The 6,000-nt window shown below is 52.0% G+C and overlaps 1 protein-coding gene across 6 annotated transcripts in view; it reads left to right on the top strand.

The window, feature by feature from the left end:
• Positions 1-6,000, top strand: part of IST1 (IST1, ESCRT-III associated factor) — an 83,520-nt gene that overhangs the window by 45,758 nt on the left and 31,762 nt on the right. For 4 of the 6 annotated variants that reach the window (XM_025369875.1, XM_025369874.1, XM_025369873.1 and 1 more), the window contains exon 1: positions 3,563-3,664. The exons of 1 other annotated variant lie outside the window; for it this stretch is intronic. The gene's annotated coding sequence lies outside the window, so the exon portion shown is untranslated. Of the gene's footprint in view, positions 1-3,454; positions 3,665-6,000 lie in introns of those variants that run through there. One more of the 6 variants, XM_025369872.1, reaches the window with a different exon arrangement.

Genomic DNA, 6,000 nt, shown 5'->3' with positions numbered 1-6,000 from the left:
TTTTTTTTTTTTTTTTTTTTTGAGACGGAGTCTCGCGCTGTCGCCCAGGCTGGAGTGCAGTGGCGCGATCTCGGCTCACTGCAAGCTCCGCCTCCTGGGTTCACGCCATTCTCCTGCCTCAGCCTCCTGAGTAGCTGGGACTACAGGCGCCCACCACCGCGCCCGGCTAATTTTTTGTATTTTTAGTAGAGACCGGGTTTCACTGTGGTCTCGATCTCCTGACCTTGTGATCCGCCCGCCTCGGCCTCCCAAAGTGCTGGGATTACAGGCGTGAGCCACCGCGCCCGGCAAAAAAAATATTTTTTGAGACAGTCTTTCTCTGTTGCCCAGGCTGGAATGCAGTGGTACGATCTTGGCTAACTGCAACCTCCGCCTCCCCGGTTCAAGTGATTCTCTTGCCTCTGCCTCCCAATTAGCCGGAATTACAGGCATGAGTCACCACGCCGGCTTTTTTTTTTGAGACAGAGTCTTGCTCTGTCACCCAGGCTGAAGTGCAATGGCATGATCTTGGCACACTGCAACCTCCGCCTCCTGGGTTCAAGCGATTCTCCTGCTTCAGCCTCCAAGTAGCTGGGATTATGGGCGCTCGCCACCACGCCCTGCTAATTTTTTATATTTTTAGTATAGACAGGGTTTCACCATGTTGGCCAGGTTGGTTACGAACTCCTAACCTCAAGCGATTCACCCACCTCGGCCTCCCAAAGTGCTGGGATTACAGGCATGAGCCACAGTGGCCAGCCTTTTTTTTTTTTTTTTCTTTAGATGGAGTCTGGCTCTGTCACCCAGGCTGGAGTGCAGTGGCGCAATCTTGGCTCACTGCGATCTCTACCTCCTGGGTTCATGCCATTCTCCTGCCTCAGCCTCCTGAGTAGCTGGGACTATAGGCACCCGCCACAACGCCCAGCTAATTTTTTTTTTTTTTTGTATTTTTAGTAGAGACGGGGTTTCACTGTGTTAGCCAGGGTGGTCTCGATCTCCTGACCTCATGATCTTCCCGGCTTAGCCTCCCAAAGTGCTAGAATTACAGGCGTGAGCCACCGCATCCAGCCAATTTTTTGTATTTTTAGTAGAGATGAGGTTTCACCATGTGGCCAGGCTGCTCTCGAATTCCTGACCTCAGATGATTCCCCCACCTTGGCCTCCCAAAGTGCTAGGATTACAGGCGTGAGCCACCACGCCTGGTCCACTTTTGTTTTTCTTTTCTTTTCTTTTTTTTTTGAGACAGGGTCTCACTCTGCTGCACAGGCTGGAGTGCAGTGGCACAATCTCAGATAACTGAAAGCTTCGCCTCCCAGGTTCAAGCGATTTTCCTGCCTCAGCCTCCCAAGTAGCTGGGATTACACGTGTGTTGCCACCACATCCAGCTAATTTTTGTATTTTTAGTAGAGACAGTTTCACCATGTTGGCCAGGCTGGTCTCGAACTTCTTACCTCAGGTAATCCACCCGCCTCGGCCTCCCAAAGTGCTGAGATTACAGGCATAAGCCACCACGCCCAACCAAAAATATCCGCACTTTTTTTTTTTGAGACGAGTCTTGCTCTATGGCGCAGGCTAGATTGCAATGGCGAGATCTCGGCTCACTGCAACCTCCGCCTCCTGGGTTCAAGCGATTCTCCTGCCTCAGCCTCTGGAGTAGCTGGGATTACAGGTGTTTGCCAACACGCCCAGCTTTTTTTTTTTTTTTTTTTTTTTGGTATTTTTTTTCAGTAGAGACGAGGTTTCGCCATGTTGGCCAAGCTAGTCTTGAACTCCTGACCCCAGGTGATCCACCTGCCTCAGCCTCCCCTAGTGCTGGGATTATAGGCGTGTGCCACCGCGCCCGGCATGGAACCTGGTTTTATCTTGAAATGTTGCAAATGGTTATAAAGATACAGTATTTCCAAATTCATATCAACATCTTATGGTAACGGCTAGCTCCTACTTGTCATATGACTGCCCTGGTTCAAGAGTCAGATGCAGCCTCTACAGCAGGAAGCAAATGACTTCCTTCTAGAGGCTCATTTCTTTTTCTTCCCCCCACCCTTTTTTTTTTTTTTTTTTTTGAGACGGAGTTTCGCTCTTCTTGCCCAGTCTGGAGTGCAATCACGCGATCTCGACTCATTGTAACCTCCGCCTCCCGGGTTCAAGTGATTCTCCTGCCTCAGCCTCCGCAGCAGCTGAGATTACAGGTATGCGGCCACCACGGGTAATTTTGTATTTTTAGTAGAGACGGGGTGTCTCCATGTTGGCCAGGCTGGTCTCGAACTCCCGACCTCAGGTGATACACCTGCCTCGGCCTTCCAAAATGCTGAGATTACAGGCGTGAGCCACCGCACCTGGCCTTTTTTTTTTTTTTTTCTGTAGCCCAGACTAGAGCACTGTGATGTGATCACGGTTTACTGCAGCATCGAACTTCTGGGCTCAAGCGATCTTCCTGCCTCAGCCTCCCGAGTAGCTGGGACCACAGGTGCGCATTGCTGCTTCCCTAATTTTTAACTTTTTTTTTTTTTTTTTTTTTTAGACGGAGTCTCGCTCTGTCGCCCAGGCTGGAGTGCAGTGGCGGGATCTCAGCTCACTGCAAGCTCCGCCTCCCGGGTTCACGCCATTCTCCGGCCTCAGCCTCCCGAGTAGCTGGGACTACAGGCGCCCGCCACCTCGCCCGGCTAGTTTTTTGTATTTCTTAATAGAGACGGGGTTTCACCCTGTTAGCCAGGATGGTCTCGATCTCCTGACCTTGTGATCCGCCCGTCTCGGCCTCCCAAAGTGCTGGGATTACAGGCTTGAGCCACCGCGCCCGGCCTTTTTTTTTTTTTTTTTTTTTTTTAAGCAATGGGGTCTCACCACGGTGCCCTGGCTGGTCTGCAACTTCCGGGCTCAAGAGATCCTCCCGCCCCGCCTCTCAAAGTGCTGGGAAGGCCCCTTCCAAACTTAAGTAGAGATAAGTTGAAAGGTAACCAAAGAAAAAGTTTTCTTTGAATACCGAGATAAATTAGGGAAATCACCAGAGAATGTGGTGCTGGGGGAACACTACTAAATTACACCACACAGACCGGAGCGATGCTGCTTGAAAGGGCAACCGGACGGCTTAAAAGCGGGGCGGGGAAACGCGAAAAGCCAGTAGAGGGACTCGGAGGCTCTGGGTGAAGAGTCAGGGATACGCAGGCTTCGAAACCCGCCCGGCCGCTCCACCCAGGGCGAAGGTCCAGCGAAGGGCGGCAGCAAATCTCAGGGAACAACTCCCGGCGTCACAGAGGCAGTACTGGGAGCAGGTTATGGAAGAATCCGGAACCAAGGCACTGGGCGCGGTGAGGCCATGAGCGCAGAGTCCGAGAACCAGCAGCCATTGCTGGCCTCACCGCGCCCAGAGCGAAATTAAGGGCACGCCCCAACAGCTGACTCAGTCGGCGTGTCGCGTCTGCCATCGTCTCCCGTGCCTCCGCCACGGGAAGTAGTCCCCAGCCGCGCCAACTCCAAAGGAAACCAAGGGAAGGTGCCCCGAGTGAGCGCGTGTGTCCCGGCAGCGACGATCGCGCAGCCAATCCCTAGAAAGGAGGGCGTGGCTATCTCGGCCCCGTGGATCCCTCCGCTTGTGCTTGCTGCTCTGAGGCCGAGGAGCCGCCATTTTGGATGCTGAACCCAGATTCTGAAGTCGGTGTTTGCTGCATTCACGGCAGGATTCGGTTAGGTGAGTGTGGCATCCTCGGCGTCAGAGGTCTCCTCTTCCTCTTCCCTTTGCGCTCCGGATTTAGCGGTCTCTAACTAGCGCTAGGGCCCGGGATTCAAACGACTTCGGAGGGGACAGCTGAGGAGAAAGGGAAGGATCGTGGGAGTGGGGGTCAGACCGGGGGTCAGGCCCTCGAGGGCCCGCGGCGTAGGAGGCTGCCCATGCCTGGGTGGGGGGGCGTGGCAGGACCGCGAGCGGCTCGGAGGCCGCTAGTCCTTTATACCCGAAGCCGCTTAACTTTCCGTAGTACTCTTGCCTCGAGGTGTATCTTCCCCGGGGCGGAAACACCGCGGCCTCGGCGAGGGCTCCTCGGCGACACCTCTACCCCGTCTTTTCTGGCCTGGAGACACTTCGGGAAGGTCGGGGCCTCCAGTGCTGCGAGAGGCAGATGCCCCTGAATCCCGGACGCTTCCAGTGGGCGGGGTGGCCTCCTGGGCTTGTTCCTGGGCTGGGGGGCCGGACTTGGGTCCACTTTGGCCGGAGAAAATTACATTTTCTTTCATTGAAGCAAGGAGCGGCCTCTGCCCGCTTTCTCGGATCCCTGCTTGTGTGGTGAGAGATCTTGGGAGGATCCTTGCGCCTCTCCTCTTTGTTTTTGTCGGCGCTCCTCTTCCGGGGTGCTGGAGGTGAGCTCTTGGAACTCAGCGTAAACTTTGAGGAGGGTCGGGACTCAGGAGCTGTAGGTTTAATTACAAAAGACACAGTAGCTTCACTCTCTGTCGTAGTAAACTTAAAGTCTGGTCTTAAACAGATCTTTAGGGGAAACTTGAATTTTAAAATTATATGTAATATTTTAACTATTATGGAAAATTTCAAGCAGACAGGAGTACAATGAATCCTCATCCAGCTTCAAACACGATCAACTCTTGCCTAATCTTGTTTTATCTATACCCCTCCTATGTCTGTATTTTCTAATTTAACAAAATAATAGTTGAAATATATATGTATATATTTCCCTTTCCTTTCCCAGTAGAAGCCTTTTGGCTTTTGTACCTACAAGTCAATAGTTTGTGGGAAATTTGCTTCCTAAGAACTTCTGGGATAGGAGGACTTGATAATAGTCATTAGAAGATAAAAGTGGCCAGATGTGGTGGCTCAGCCCTGTAATCCCAGCACTTGGGGAGGGCTAGATGGGAGGATCACTTGAGCTTAGGAGTTGGAGACCAGCGTGGGCAACATAGCAAAACCCCTACAAAAGTAAAAAAATAGCCAGGCGTTGAGGCCCGGATCTATAGTTTGGGAGGCTGAGGTAGGAGGATTGCTTGAGCCTGGGAGGTGGAGGCTACAGTGAGTCGGTAGTTGCGCCATTGCATTCCAGTCTGGAGGACAGAGTGAGACCTTGTCTTTAAAAAAAAAAAAAAAGAAAGTAAAACACTTCCTTTGTTTTGTTTTGTTTTGTTTTGGAGACGGGGGGTTCTCACTTTATTTCCCAGGCTGGAGTGCAGCAGTGCACTCCCTGCAGCCTTGACCTCCAGGACTCAAGTGATCCTCCCGCCTCAGTCTCGGGAGTAGTAGCTGACACTACAGGCCCACACCTGGCTTTTTTTTTTTTTTTTTTTTTGGGTCGAGGTGGGGAGGGGAGAGATGGAGTTTATTTTTTTTATTTTTATTTTTTATTTTTTTGAGACGGAGTCTCGCTCTATCGCCCAGGCTGGAGTGCAGTGGCGCGATCTGGGCTCACTGCAAGTTCTGCCTCCCGGGTTCACACCATTCTCCTGCCTTAGCCTCCTGAGTAGCTGGGACTACAGGTGCCCACCACCACGCCCGGCTAATTTTTTGTATTTTTAGTAGAGACGGGGTTTCACCGTGTTAGCCAGGGTGGTCTCGATCTCCTGACCTCGTGATCCACCCTCCTCGGCCTCCCAAAGTGCTGGGATTGCAGGCGTGAGCTACCGCGCCCGGCTAAGATGGAGTTTCTTAATGTTGCCCAGGCTGGTCTTGAACTCATGGGCTCAAGTGATCCTCCCAAAGTGCTGGGATTAGAAGTATTTTGAATCTCCAGTGTTAGTGTCACATTTTAAAGTCATCCAGTTTTATATATCTTATTTTAAAAATAGTGTTATTATTTTGTCCAAATAATTTTTCTTTTTTTTTTTTTTTTTTTGAGACGGAGTCTCGCTCTGTCGCCCAGACTGGAGTGCAGTGGCGCGATCTCGGCTCACTGCAAGCTCCGCCTCCCGGGCTTACGCCATTCTCCTGCCTCAGCCTCCCGAGTAGCTGGGACCACAGGCGCCCGCCACCTCGCCCGGCTAGTTTTTTGTATTTTTTAGTAGAGACGGGGTTTCACCGTGTTCACC

This window comes from Theropithecus gelada, chromosome 20, assembly GCF_003255815.1.
Source record: "Theropithecus gelada isolate Dixy chromosome 20, Tgel_1.0, whole genome shotgun sequence".
NCBI classification, from domain to species: domain Eukaryota; kingdom Metazoa; phylum Chordata; class Mammalia; order Primates; family Cercopithecidae; genus Theropithecus; species Theropithecus gelada.
The sequence above is the reverse complement of the archived record's forward strand: the minus strand, read 5'-3'. Positions and strand labels throughout refer to the sequence as shown.